At 41.3% G+C, this 15,487-nt stretch overlaps 1 protein-coding gene and 1 pseudogene across 4 annotated transcripts in view; one reads left to right on the top strand and one right to left on the bottom strand.

Annotated features, from left to right (window-relative positions):
• The window catches only part of FAT3 (FAT atypical cadherin 3), a 669,312-nt gene that overhangs the window by 143,506 nt on the left and 510,319 nt on the right, over positions 1-15,487 (top strand). The window lies entirely within an intron of this gene.
• Positions 4,019-4,546, bottom strand: LOC120360983 (phosphoglycerate mutase 1-like; annotated as a pseudogene).

The following is a 15,487-nucleotide window of genomic DNA, read 5'->3' as shown; positions in this document are numbered from 1 at the left end:
AGTGGACTCTTTGCTGTGTGACATCTCTTGGTCAGGGCATTCATCCCTTTGCCTCTTTCTACACTGGTTACTGTGGGCTGGATGCATTCCTCCATGGACGTGTGGTAACCCTTCCTTGCTGTAACTAGCCCTAGATTACTGCACTATTTTTGTTTTGTTTTGTTGTACTTCTTTAAACTCTGCCCACTCCGTTTGTAAATAGTCATTGATTAAATGTTCCTCATTACCTAGTTTGAGTGTGAGTGTGCCATCTGTTTTCTGCCAGGGCCTTGGCTGATAAACTATTTTTCTTATTTAAATATTTCTAAAACAAATGTTAAGTTTTAAAATATTTTGAATACTGATATTTTCTAGCCATTTCTACGACAGTTTCTGTAATTCTGCTTTGATGTGTTGGTACATTTCAGTACCAACAGTAGAGAGATAATATCCAGTGCTTTCATTTTACAAGGTGAGAAAGTAAAACCAGAGGACTACATCTTCCCATCTACCTGATGCTCTCCATGTCTTTTCTACCATGAAAGGACAACTTCAGTTTTGCTAGACCCGGTGCCACCAGACATAGAAAAAAGGGGTTTGACCGGATGGTAGGAGAGCAGGATCTTTGAGGCTCGCAATCATTGTGATGCTATACTTTGATCTTCCACGGGGAGAAGGATTTATTTCAGCTGGTGGCCAAGGAAAGAATAAAGGGAAACAATTGAATAGCTTTTATTTATTTATTTCAATTGAAGGACTGTTCACTAGCTGCGAGTGCTGAGTCTGATATTCTTCGGCCAAAGTCTCTAATCATCATAGCCAAGAGTGTGTGCGTGAAAACCAAGAAATGGAAGAGCCGTATTGTTTGAAAAAACTGAAGAGCTCTTTGTCCTTGAAGAAACCATTAGCTTCAGCCCAGATATTTAAAAGGGTGATTAATTCTTATAGGAGCATCTCTTGCATAATGTAATCCACACGTCTTTTGTCTCATATTCAGAGGCACTAGAAACCATATTTTGTCTTATGGCTGGTTGTTAATCTTTCCAACTTCTTTTCCCCAAACTTGCTTGGTAACTCGTCTTTGACAAGTTGGGGAGTAAGACCAATGTTATTTGGCATCTTTGGTGTCAGTCATGACAAATCCAGACTAAATGGTGTCCCCTGTCCTCGTTCTTTTTTTGAGATGATATTTTTACTCCCTCCCGTCTAAATCGCAAGAGACTTAGTGCATTTTGGCCCAGGCTTGTCCTTAAATTTTCCCCTTGAGACCAGAGAAAGAAAGGAGAGGAATGAAGTTATGATCAAGTGACAGCAGACACTTTTCTTGGCTCTAGATTTTTTGACCATAATTACTTGAGAGAGAGAGCAAAAATATGTTTCCCCGAGGAGTCCTACAGCATTCCGCCGAACTTAGTAGTTGTCATGTAAGCCAGGTGGGAGAAACGATTAGAAGCTTCTGGAAAATAATGAACAACATGTTTTTATTACTTTTCAGCAGGTACCTTCTTCTTGACCTTTTCTTAACTGTTGGCTGACGGCAATTCGGGTTTTAATAGAGGACTGTTGGTTCAAATCTATAATTATGTCTGCACTGTGTATCAGGCTTGAGCTGCTATTGTCCCTGTGTAACTAGTAAGCGAAAAAAATAATGACGGTCATAAAGAGGGAATCCAAATAGGTTGGCAAACGTGCAACCTGGAAACTCGTGTGGTCTTTACTCTGTAAGTAGTCTTCCTTTCATATTTAATAACAGACATTTTCAATTGCTTACTGGCCCGTCAGGTCAGGATCCCTGTTTCCCCAGTTCTAAGAGATGCTGCATTGTTTTTATTTCTTCAATTATGAAACAGGGAAATTTCAAGATCCTAGTAAGCAGAGATTACCAAAACGACCAGATGATTGCTCTGTATATGTGTGGCTCTCCAGAAGGTAGCAGGAGAAATTTATTGCCCTTCATGACTTCTGATAGCTTGCATCTCATTGCAGTCTTCTAAAAATGGTTTTTTGCTAGTGTGTTGTATGCATGCTCGAAAGATACTTTTATTTATCATTACAGTTGGAAGAATTACAGCATTTGATAAATATTTATGTGATGCCACTATATTCACAGTGTTTCATTGAAAGGAAAATGAAATGAAAATGAAAATGGGCTGTAGTCTGTTTTTTTCGCTTGCCAGTTTTTCTGAAAGCATGTCTTACTGACAGAATCTACAAAGAGTTGTATGTAGGATTCAGTTCAATTTTTATTAAATTTTGGGCATTGGTATACAAGTTATTGAATATAATAGGACTCTCCAGATTTTTCCATTGAATGTTGTAGGATTTATTGGCGCTTCTGGGTCACTCTTTGTGATTAAATTCACAGATTTTCATTTGCATAACATAGTTAATATTCTAGTTGGTTTTAAAAACACAGTGTGCTGGTGAGAATAATACTGAGTAAAGTAATCGATTGAATATGAAATGTCTTGAGCTGAAAGTGAATAAAAGTTGAAAAAATTAAAATAAAAGGCCGAGCATGGTGGCTTATGCCTCTAATCCCAGCTTTTTGGGAGGCCAAGGCAGGAAGACCGTTGGAGCCCAGGAATTAATCATGACCAGCCTGGGGAACAAAGTGAGATCCTGTCTCTATAAATAAATAAATAAATAATAAAAATGTAAAAATCAGCTGGGCCTGGGTGGTGTGCACCTGTGGTCCTAGCTACATGGCAGGCTGAGGTGGGAGGATCACTTGTTCCTAGGAGGTTGAGGGTTCAGTGAGCCATGTTTGCACCACTGCACTCCAGCTTGTGTGACGGAGTGAGACCCTATGTCAAAAACAAACCCCCCCAAAAAAATTAGGATAAAAGTTTGAGGTACACACGCATACCCTAAAAGATATGGCAAATGGTAAAAAAACAGTCATTGTAGTCACCTTCAAGATGTGTAAAATAGAGTGTAAATCATTTTTATAATTTTTTCCTTCCATTCGCTTCTTCACAAGCCTGCCTCTCTTCCTTTCCTCCTTCCTTCTTCCTCTTCCTTGAGTTCTACTTCTTACTTTTCTCATTTCCACATTCATCATGTGTGTGTTCTCTGTTTGTGTAGCGCTTTGCACTGAAAATGATGTATAAATGATTTATTTTATTGCACGTCACTCCTTTATTATATTGATCTGGAACAGTCCAGCTGTGCTCAAATGAACACTGGGCCCCTGTGGCAGGGCCACACAATTAGAACACGGTTCAGAAATCAGTTCATGAAAGACACGCTTGGACAGGATCGAGAGGCATTTCACTGCCATGAAACGAGGTTGGGGAGGGATTCTAAAACCCAGCAGGAGGCACTCCCACCCCTCGGAGGTCAAGGAGCGGATCCCATATTGGTCTGAGGAATGGCTTTTTCTCTGATGACCACATGTGAGACCATTTCAACTGCCATGAGAAACCCCAGAAGGGTTGTTGTTTTGGATTATTTATACGTGCTAGACTTTTATATACACTATACTTTTATAATAGTAAATGTAACACATAAAGTCAGGATTGATCCTAACCTTTTAGAACCAGCTTCTCTGGGGTCAGGGAGGAAACGTTGTTTGTCACGTCACCATACAGGTGGCGTTCATCTTCCACTGGAATGACTAGAGCCCCCAGGCAATGGCCTGACTCAGAAGACCATAGCCCTGGCTCCAGGGACAGATAGGCTCTCTTGCTTCTCCCCATTGGTCATGGCTTACCATGGTTCCTCCCCACAAATCCTTACTAAACAAACACTGGCAAAAACCCGAGTCACTACCTTTCAACTCTCTTGGACAAGAAGAGCTTTTCCTCAGCTTGGACTGAGAACCCGTGCTCTAGAAGTGTTATTCTGACTGTGTTGTAAAGGGAGTGGGTGCAGGAGACAAAATGGCTCAAATGAAAACGGGAGCCACCCATCCCTATCTGCAGCTATAACTTAAGATGTCTGCAGATGTGGTGAGTGACATGGGCAGGAGGGAGGTGCAGAGGGACGTGACAGGCAGGGAGGGTGCTCCTGGGGACAGTAGCCTGTTTGCCAACCTTCACTTGTTGGCCTTTCCCTGGGCAGCCACAGCCTCCATGGCTTTACACACAGTCTCTTCATCCCTCAGGCCTTGCGTGTGCCTGATGGGCTTCAAGCCATTGTCCAATTCATAGACAATGGGAATAGCAGTCGACAGGTTCAGCTCCATGATAGGCTCTTCAGAAACCTTCCAGATGCTTAACAGTGGCTGGAAGGCTGTTGGCATGGGCTGCAGTTCCTACCCTTTTCTCCTCGTTGATCTCGGGAGCTATTTCTTCATTCCAAAAGAGCCGTGCTTTGGCAATGGCGTCCTTCGACTCTCACAGGAGGGCAGCTGATCTTCAGTGAAGTCCGCATACTTGTGATCCTTACTGATGTTGCTGTGGAAAGGATGGTTGGGCTTTAGGTGGTGGGATGTCATAGGAACGCCTGCGGATCTTTACCTGGGCCTCAGCATGCTTTGCGGCAGTTTCTGCTTTACTGAGTCTGATCAGACACAGGCAGTGTGCTTATTGAAGCGTCGGGTCCTCATTACCGGCAGCCACATCTGAGCAATGGCCTCCAGCACTGTCCAGAGGGTCCAGATTGCTCTATTCTACACTGAGGTGATGCAGAGGTCACATTGATAACCAGCATCTCCCAGTGCCTGCCTGTGGTGCTTTGCCTCCTCCTGGGCCACTGTGCTCAGGTTGGCATTATACCAGCCACTGAAGCAGTTCCCCGTTCCCCGGGTTCCATGTGCCCTCTCTGTGGTGCATCAGCACCAGCTCGTAGGCAGCTCTAGTGGCTGGCTGAGGATGCGGTGCCAACTCATATAGATGATTAAATCAAGAACTGGTAGTAAAGGCTGGGCACGGTGGCGCCCACCTGTAATCCCAGCACTTTGGGAGGCCAAAGCAGGAAGGTTGCTTGAGCCCAGGCATTCAAGAGCAACCTGGGCTGTATACTGAGACCCTCTAAGTAAATATATAAGCTGGACATGGTGGCGTACTCACCTGTAGTACTAGCTAGAGGGGCAGGGGAGAGCTACCATGGGAGGTCACTTAAGCCTGGGAAATTGAGGCAGCAGTGAGCTGTGATCACGCCACTTGGGTGACAGAGTGATACGTTGCCTCAAAAAAAAAATATATATATATATAAAAAGCTGATAGCAGAGACAGAAAAGCATGTCATGCCATGTAATTGCACACCATGTGATACAACATAAATAAGTATCCTCTCCTGATCATTCATCATGTTCACTGTGGCCTTAGGCTCATCCTGTGGCATTGTGGGATGAGTTCTGCAAATTCCAGTTGAAGACACGACAGTATGAAGGATAACTAGAGGATTGAAGTGAGTTGATAATGCTATATAAGCAAGGCTTAATTGTCAAGGAGTGCCTAATCCCAGAAATGAATCCCAGTTTTCTGGGCCTTGAAGCTCATGCTATTTCGAATGCCTGCTTTGAGAAAATAATAAGTTATAAGAACAAAGCTGCATTTGTTTAGTACAAGGAAAAATATCACAGCGACTTAAAAATTTGAAAGTCAACAAATGTGACAGATACCACAAAACTCAGAAGACTAAAATAGTATATATATATTTTTTTTAATTAAATGCCTGACACACCTCTCTAATGCTTTCTTTCCTACCTTTTTGGGTTGAAATTTGGTCTGATTGCCTCTCCCTAGGATAACAATTTTGTAATTGTTACCATAGAAAGTAAGAAAGATTATTTCGTTTTTCTCCAGTGTAGTTGACTGAAATTTGCTTTTGTTATTGAGAATTTAGAAATCTGTCTCCCAAGTCACAGTTTGTTACTTTAATGATATGTCAGTTTTAAACATTGTGTCAAGTTTGGAAAAACCTCTATCAACTTTCTTTCTCATATGAATTGTTGTAGATATTCTGGATATTAATAATACTGCTACAAGACTGTGCTCCATAAACAAACAAAAAAACCCTACTATTTTCTGTTTCCATGAGTTTTGTGAACAAAAGGAAAAACTTACGGTGCATTTTTAACTTGTTTGCTACCTCATCCAGGATAGAACGTTGATTTAGACTCTGTAGGCAAGAACCACATCTAACGACAAGTTTACGTGCCTAATCATTTGATAATTTTCCTCGGAGTAGCTCTGGCTCTGTTCACTTTATCCTAATTTCTCCTCCATCACTGCCATAATTCTACTGCCACTCACCTCAGGTTATATTCATATGGGTGATACAAGTTTTGGTCTTTCATCTCCTGGGTATCTCAGTGCAATGGATGGTGGGAGTGTTTTTGGAAACCATTTCTACACTGAAATGGCTAACAACTGTGTGTGTGTGTGTGTGTGTGTGTGTGTGTGTGTGTATATATATTTGGAATTGAAGATGAGTCATATAAAAAAAAAATCCCACTAAATGCAAGCTAAATGTATTCTTATCTCAATTCTCTTTTAGGCAGATCCCCATACTGGCTGCAACCACTTCACATGATGCGATGTAAAATGTGATCAAAGGGAAAGAGAATAGAAATTTTGAATTGATATATTTTAAATATATTTTGTAAAATTTATAAAAGTGTAGGACCATGTGAATCATTGCTACGATCCTCCTTGGGGCTTGGAAGCGTTGGTTTTAACAGCTTCATGGTTAAATCTGCATCTACCAGCAATACTGGTAAATGTACATTTTTTCCGAAAGAAGTATTTAATGTTATCAGAAGAAGTGACTGGGCTGGGCCAGGCCACGGAGTCTAGTCCTGATTATAAAGTTAATGCCAAAGACAACCAGACCAGGTTTTAGGTTGCCACTTCTCTCGTATATTACTGAACCAACAGACAAATGGTGCAAACTTGGAAATTGACCAAGTTTGTATGTGACTGGATCTGACTCTTTGGTGTCTCTATGCTGCTTGAGGAGGTGCCCTGGAAATTCTGTATCCAAAGCAGCCATCGAAGAGTAAGAAATCTGCAAGTTCTTGGGAGGCTGAGGTGGCAGATGACGAGGTCAAGAGATGGAGATCATCCTCGCCAACATGGTGAAACCCCGTCTCTACTAAAAATACAAGAAGTAGCTGGGCATGGTGGTGCACACCTGTAGTCCCAGCTACTTGGGAGGCTGAGACAGGAGAATCACTTGAACTCGGGAGATGGAGGTTGCAGTGAGCTGAGATCTCACTGCTTTTTCGGAGTAGCTGGCTGTTGAGAGAATCGCACTGTTACTTGGGCTGACTCTTATTCATAAAATCTCTTTGGGAATTCGCCAGTAACAATATACCAGCATCCAGGAAGCACATTAAAAGGGCCTCTGTGAGCTGGCTAACAACTGTCCCTGAGTTCTTTCACTCAGACTCGTTCTCCCTATTCTAAAAGTGTAACTCGAGTGTTTCCCCTAAATTATAAGGAGTTTCATTTAACCATAGTTTGCACATTATTGTTGTAATTTACTATAAGTAATCTTATTATAATCTCTATATTAGCATGTCTTAGAATCCCTAGTCTCCATCCCTATGGGATGTTGGTTTGGTAGGATGTTTCTGTTTTCATTGACTAAACCCTAGATAAAGCACCATAATTACTAAAAATAAACATTATTTTGAGGTCAGCTTCGAAAGGAAATTCTTTACTTGGACTATCTAAGTATGAGCTCTGAGGTTGTGAATGGTCTGTGAAGATGGAAAGGAAGGTTAGTCTTCCTCAAGTATGTTGGTTCTCTGTCCTCATATGTATCACACCTCGGTCCCTGATCCTGGGTAGAGTTAAGTGTTTCTTTCTTACACCCCGAGGATGCTTCTAATAGAATGTTTGGTTAATGAGTAAACTGAATGAGCCTTGAAATAAAAACACAGGTATTAAATATTGGATAACCATTTTATGCAATAATGCTCTAGATACTAAACTATCAGGCATATTCTTTCTTTCTTCTGACTGCTCATGTATCCTAGACTGATATTTATCCTAGAAGGTAAACAATCAGAAGTGGAGTGAGTTTGAATTCTGTTTATGGCCGCTAAATTCAGTTTCGCAACTGAGATCATGTAGGCGCTCAAGGGTGATTATGCTAACTCAAAATTCTATGTTCTAGCATGTGTCAATGTGGATAATAATACTTTAGCTCATTTAGAACTTGATAATTTGGTAAAATATGCTCAAGAACCAGGATGTAAGCAATAATGGCTATTGGGAGCCTTTTAGAGTTTGCATTGATATCCATTAACGTTGTTTTTACCCAGTCGCTCCTTCCTTTCACTTTGCACACAACTCTAATAAAATAGATTTCCTGATTAAACAATCCTACAGCATTTTAGAAATTGCAAAGTGGAGATATTGCAGTAGATTGTCATACTAACAGTGGTGAGAAATAACCCCGTAAATCAGGCAGCAGAAGAAAGGAAGCACTCAGTTTAATTGTGTGTTTTTCTGTGCCAGGTGTTAGATAAGTATTGACTCATTTTCTTTTTACAAGAATTCTATAGAGTAGGTATTCTGATGAGTCACATCTTAGGATGAGGAAACAAAAACTTGAGTTTAAATTTCTTGTCCAAGGTTTCACAGCTTGTGGTGGAGCTGGGCTTTGAGTGAGTCAGGTCGGCACCAGAGCCTGAAGACGTAATCGTGGCACTTCAAACATTTTCTGGATAAACAGCCCTACGTACCTCCTTTATGGCATTAAGCCCAAGCTAGGCTCAGTGGCTCGTGTCTATAATCCCACACTTTGGGAGGCCAAGACGGGTGGATCACTTGAGGCCAGGAGTTCGAGACCAGCCTGGCCAACATGGTGAAACCACATCTCTACTAAAAAATACAAAAATTAGCCAGGTGTGGTGGTGCATGCCTGTAATCCCAACTACTCAGGAGGCTGACACAGGAGAACTGCTTGAACCTTGGAGGTGGAGGTTGCAGTGAGCTGAGATCGTGTCACTGCACTCCAGCCTGGTTGACAGAGCAAGACTCTATTTCCCACCCCAACACAGCAAAGGGGGTCTTTAAGTCCAAAGAGTGCTCAGCACTTCATGCCCATGCAGTGTAATAGCTAAGTGGTCCTTGTAATGAAGTCAGAATCATTGTCACGGCCCAGGTTTTCTAGAAAACCGAACGTGAAAGAAAAGTTACAGTACGTGCTCATGTTTTACTAATCACAGGGGAGCCAGAGTGAGGAAAAATGAGTCTTATAGGATGAAAGGGAGACCACATATAAACTGGCGAGTTTTAAAGTGGATCACAGCTTCTGAACAACACAGCCTGTTTTCAGTCGCTCTGCCTGTCTCCAGAGAGCGCACTGAGAACCACTAGCCTGGGGCTGGAAGGGAAGGTAAGCAGTGTCTCTGCTGCCTCCTACCCGTTTTTGGCCTTTTATTGGTTAAATCTGCCACACAGGGCATTAAGGCACAAAACTTCTGAGAAGTACTAGTAGGAAGCCAGTACTTTCGTGGACACCATCTAGTCAGTGTTCACATTACCATCTCTCTTTTATCACTGAGTACTGGATTGGGGGGTCATCCTTATTCTTCTGCAGGAGCAGAGAGTTATTTTCAGGGAGTAGGGTGAATAGTCGATGTTTAGGTGGTACAGGTTGGGCTGAGCAGATCTTGGTGATGCATAAACTGGACTTGGGAAGAGACGTGCACTGCACTTTGGAAAGATTTTTAAAATCAAAAATAGAAAACTCAGCAAAGCAAAACAAAGCCCATAAAATTATGACGACCATCTGACAGGCTTCTCAGCTACTTGGAAAACTCAAGTATGCCAAGTGACACATTTCCCAAGGGTTCTGGTTGGTCAAGGTTTTGTGATCCCTGTGTCCCTGGAACCTGGAATGCTTAGAACTACAAGGGGAAAAGGTAGCGGTACTTTGCATTCTTTGATTGAGATGGGCAAACCATTTTTTTTAAAACACCCATTTTTTTCTTCCAAGTATCCAAAGGCGGAGTGCTATTTTATTGAACGTACACGTATGAATTCGCGAGCTGGAAATTGGGAGGGAAGTAGAGGTGGTGAAGGTGAAAGAGGTTGAGGATTTCATCTGCTGGACGTACTTTTCCATCTTCCTTCCTAGTGACCGTATAGTAATCATCTTTGCTGTCCTCTGTCTTCTCCTCCTCGGCACCATCGCCACCATCCTCTAGCACTTACCGAGAGCTTGCTGTCTGCTAGATACTCTGCAGGGTGTGTCATGTACTTGAGCTCATTCGTGCCTCCCATTAAACTTTTGAGGTAGGTGCTCTTATTGCTCCAGATGTGTGGGTATGGAAACTGAAATTTAGAGAAGTGAAATAATTTACTCAAGTCCACAGAATTACTAACAGAGCCAAGGCTTTAACTCAGCCTCATCTAAATCCATGTTCCTTTCTCGAGTCCCAGCCACATACTGCTCTTTGAGTAGGTATGTTTGCATCTTTTTGAAAGAATGCAACCACCACTTACCTTGTGTACTTTCTTTTCTCATGCGGCTTTGTTGACCGGAGCTTAAAGGGAATATCTGCAATATTCATGTATTCATTATAATATGTATTCTATATTATATCATGTAATATGTAATATGTGTTTTAAAGAACGTGTGATGAACACGTGTATTATTCTAGGCACTGAGTTTTAAAAAATGATGCAAATAGGCAAAAATCTTTATCTTTGTAATATCCTGTATTGGTCAGGGCTTCCAGAGAGGAGATGGAACCAATGAATACACACACACACACACACACACACACACACACACACACACACAGAGAGAGAGAGAGAGAGAGAGAGAGAGAGAGAGAGAGAGAGAGAGATGTAGATACACAGAGAGATGAGAGGGGATTTATTAGAGGGATTGGCTTACATGATGATGGAGGCTAAGTTCTATGAGAGTCCATCTGTAAGCTGGGGAACCAGGGAAGTCAGTAGCATGGGTCAATTCAAGTTGAAAAACTTCAGAACCAGGGGAGACTATGGTATAACTCTCAGTCTGAGGCCAAAGGCCTGAGAATGTGTAATGAGGGTGTTGGTAGGGATGTCTGGTGCAAGTCACAGAGTCCAAAGACCAGATAACCTTGATGTCCAAAGGCAGAAGAAGGGTATCCCAGCTCCAGTAGGGAGAGAGGGGGAGAGGAAGAGAGGGAGAAGGGGAGAGAGAGGGAGAGGGAGGGAGGGGGACAGAGAGAGAATGAGAATTGCCTTTCCTCTGCCCTTTTGTTCTATCTGAGTCCCCAGTGAGATGGATGGTGCCCACCTACATTGGATCAGGATGAGTCTTCCTTACTTGGCCCACTGACTGAGATGCCAGTCTCTTCTGGAAACACCTTCACTAACATACCCAGAAATAATGCTTTTTTTAACCTATCTGAGTATCCTTTAATCCAGTCAAGTTAGTACCTAAAATTAAGCATTGCATATTCTAGTGGGGATGGAGCACTTAAAGCCACCTAACATATCACACATCATACATGTTTTTCTTGATTATTATCAAGTGCTAAGCAGAAAAATAATGCAACTGAGGGATCAAGAAATTGTCCAGGTGGTGGTGGGTTCCAAAGAAGGCCTCACTAGGGAGAGACGACGTCTGGATAAAGTCCTGAAGGAATTTTAGATTTGTTACCTCGTATTTTAACTTGCAGGAAGGCAAGAAAGACGGAGAATAAGTTCGATTGATTGCCACAAACTCTGAGGACTACTCTTTGTGATTAAAAAATCCACTATGAACTGTAGCAAGAATATAATTTGAAAGATACAATTATAAATGCAGATTGGTTAAGCATGGCAATATCCTTTTTAAAACTGTTTACCAGTGAATCAAAAGTCTTCATGTAAGTGGATCCCATGTCAAATTTCCCTTAACTGCAGCATGTCAGGACCCTAAAAGGAAAAGCACTCTCTGTACCCCTTACTCTTGTTAATTGTGTGCAATAGCCCCTCTTCCTTCTGAAGTTCCATTTTTCTGAATACTGTCTTACAGCAGTTGTTTTTATTATTGTAAAATGTGGTGTCCTTAAACATGACTTAAAGTTGAACTGAAGAGGTGCTGTGTCTGCCATGTTGTATGAATTGGTGGATATGGAGCTAGCTCCCTGGTTTAGAGGAATTCTATTCTAGTTGGGAGCCTCAAACATCCATGCAGGGGCAGTGGAAGTTGCTGACCTGTCAAATAAAGTATGTGCATACACACACGCACGTGCCCACACACACACCCCATACCTAAATTAGTAATTGTCAAAGAATTAGAGTAATTTAGTAATACATCCTGGTTAACTTAATATATGATTTGATTTTTTTGGGAAAGGGTCACCCTGTGTCTGTCACTGTAATGGCAGTGTCGTAGCTTACTGCAGCCTCGCACTCCTGGGCTCAAGAGATTCTCCTTCAGTCTCCTGAGTAGCTAGGGCTACGGATGCATTCCACTAACCCTCAACTAATTTATCTTTATTGTTATCTTTTTAGAGATAGGGTCTTGCTATGTTGCCCAGGCTGGTCTTGAACTCCTAGACTCAAGCGATACTTCTTCATTGGCTTCCTAAGTAGCTGGGATTACATATGTGAGCCACCACACCCAGCCTAGAATTAGATTTTGTAAAAATTGTTTAAGGAGTTTTTGGAACCTTGAGCTTATGCCCATGGTTGACATTTGAGAAAGATAAGACTTATGGAGATGAAGTTATTTTCTCTTATCCCCTGGCATAGTTAGTGGCACACCTGAGCCTTGAACCCAGGACTTGTAAGCATGGGTACTATTTTGTTCAAGGCTGTCTTGATAATTTAGCAGGTGCATTTGAGGTCTTAGGTTTTCATTGTTAGCTGTATTTATTACTGAGTTGTGGAGTTACTGACATGGCTCTAAGTAAGCATCACCTCCTATTAGATGCGGATGTCAGATTTGACTTTGCGTGCACTTTGTATTTGTATTGTGAGGTGTTTGGTGACCATCCTTTATGGTATTTTACAATTTACTAGTTCCCATTTTATTGTTCTCTAACCTAAAAAAAAAATCATAGCTAACAACTGAAGCAATGATGAAAGCACATTTTCTTTTATCACACATCTTCTGCTTTTACTCACAGAACTCTTTAAATTAAGTGATTAACATATGCAAACACTTCTTTTCCCAAAGTGTTTTTCTCCTCTGCAATTACTAAGTTGTTTTTGGTAAGATAAATAAGCCCTACATTAAAACCCCAGACATTAAAATGAGAAACAGTAGCACTTTATAAAATATTAGAAAGCTATGAAAAGCACAAATAAATAGAAGGCATCCCCATGTGGCTTCAGGCAGTGCATGTTAAACAGCTCGTCATTCTGTACTCTGTCTTCCCGCGGGCTGAGTACTGGGATGTTGCAAAGTCTTCCCTGGGATTGACTGGCAGACCAGTTAGCTGCGGGTGGATGGGGAAAGAGGGGCTTCTGCATTCCTTTGTCCTGATCAAACCAAAGCAGTTTCTCCAGCTTTGAGGTCAAGTTTCCAGCCTTTTAGTAAAATTAAATTGTTTGCTTTGTCTAATAGCAGCTCTGGTTTCAGACAGAGGGAAATACAGTGAGAAAGCAGCCTGTGTGGGGAATGCAAGCAAGTGTGCTGTGGGGTCTCAGATGAATAGTGAATCATTCTGAGGACTTCAGATGTTCACTTAGCATGCAGTGCTTGGCAACCAGCTTAAGGTAGATGGCCTGTCACTTTCAAGAACATCTACTGGTTGTTGCAGAGGAATGTTTCCCAGTCAGTTCATGGAGTTCTTAAAGAGGTGGGTAACAGCAGCCCTGCTGTGCTCTGTCTTCTAACCAGAAGCGGAATAAAGGTCAGAAGGCTACTACCCCGCTCAAATGGATCCCAGAATCTCTCACTTTGGACACTGGGTGTAGTTTTATTGGTGTGGTTTTATTTGCTTTGGTGTTTGTTATTGTCTTCTGTCTTCCTAGTGTTTCTGAGTTGCTCAGATTTGGCAAATTTTGAATAGGCATATATATGAACCCCAAATAATTGTACTGAGAAATGCAGAAAATATTGAGCAAGAGGCTATTGAATTTCCATAAGTAAGCAAATATATTCTAAGAGCTCATGGGCGAAAATTGCTTTTTATTTAATGAGTCATTTTTATTGGAAGGTAATGATTATGTCCAGGCCATAAATACAGTGTAAATTCTCTTCAATAGACATTTAAAAGATGATTTTCAATTGGAAGCAGCTTTTTAAAGGGCTTACAGAATACTAAGGTATAAATTTACAGACCTGCACAGTCTGTACATGTAAGACTGTGAAGAAATGAGTGAAATGCAACACCGACTCATGCACGGGAACACATGTTTATGACCATAAGCTGTAGTTTCACAAAACATCTTGAAGAAGGACATATAATGGATGTATAATGGCTAAGAGTTTTAAATGTATTGTTGCATGTGTTGTTTTATAGTTACAGTAAAAATACCCAATGGTATTTTTAGGATATCAGCCCTATCACCAGTTTGCAAATGTAGATACTGAGGTGCAGGATAATTTTTTAAAAATAGAATGTACTCCACATATACCCAGGAAAGGAACACCTATCCAGTCACTAAGGCATATTCTGATCCTGTGTTGTATATTTTGTCTGTATTAAGATTCTGTTCAGCTGCCCAGATGAAAAGTGATAAAACTTTTTAGCCGATATTCCTACTATAAGATATCTCACTGTTTCCAACTAGCTCTGCAGGGTCAGCTCGTTTTCTTAAAATTATTGAGCATGCCCAGGATGTGGTCGTATAGGCTCAGCTTAAATTTGCATCCATTGGCAATACTTTCTGTTGGTTCAGGGTCAGCTGTGTACTCCTCTCGTTCCTTGTTTCTGCTTGATTGTAGGCTCCTTCAAGGCAGGACTTATTTCTGATGCACTGCCGTGTCCTGTGTCTGGCTCAGTTGGAACCTGGCATATGATCACTGCTCAGTAGATATTTTTGGAAGGAGAGGAAAAGAAGGAAGGGCTAGCCATGTAGATGCAACTGCAGTTTAGTGTTTATCTTTGATTCCTTTGCAGAGATTGAATTAGATGAGGAAGACATGTTCTCTGTACATCAGCTTTCCCTCCAAGCACATGGGGAATCCGTTCCAGTACCTTTGTTCCTTTGTGGTTCAAAGCTTTGAATAATGTATGTTTTGATGAACCAAATGGAGACACTGTGGCTCTATGAAGAACTTAACTGCAAATACCGTACATTGTGTCATTTTTTTCAGCCATTTAAGGTGGTGACAAAAATGAAAATAGCTTACATGTTTAAAGAGTTGAATTTTCAATAATATTCACTGTTTCATTGGCCCTAGGAAGGATTTTAGATTGCATTTATGGCTTCTTAAAGCCAACAAAGCATCCACAGATCTGCCCATCACTTTCTTATAAATGCGGTTGTCTCCTATTTCCAGTGTTGCCTGGTCACCTGGCTTGCTCTTCTCTTAACATGTATTTAATGCTCTCTTGGCCAGTGGTTAGATTCATACTTTTTATATTTCTATTATCCAGGAAACTTTATCATCAAGACAATTATTATCTTTCTTCTATTTTTCATTAAGGTCTCATAAGCCTATT

Source organism: Saimiri boliviensis, chromosome 6, assembly GCF_048565385.1.
Source record: "Saimiri boliviensis isolate mSaiBol1 chromosome 6, mSaiBol1.pri, whole genome shotgun sequence".
Taxonomy (NCBI): domain Eukaryota; kingdom Metazoa; phylum Chordata; class Mammalia; order Primates; family Cebidae; genus Saimiri; species Saimiri boliviensis.
Note: the sequence above shows the minus strand (reverse complement) of the source record. Positions and strands in the feature narration are given on the sequence as shown.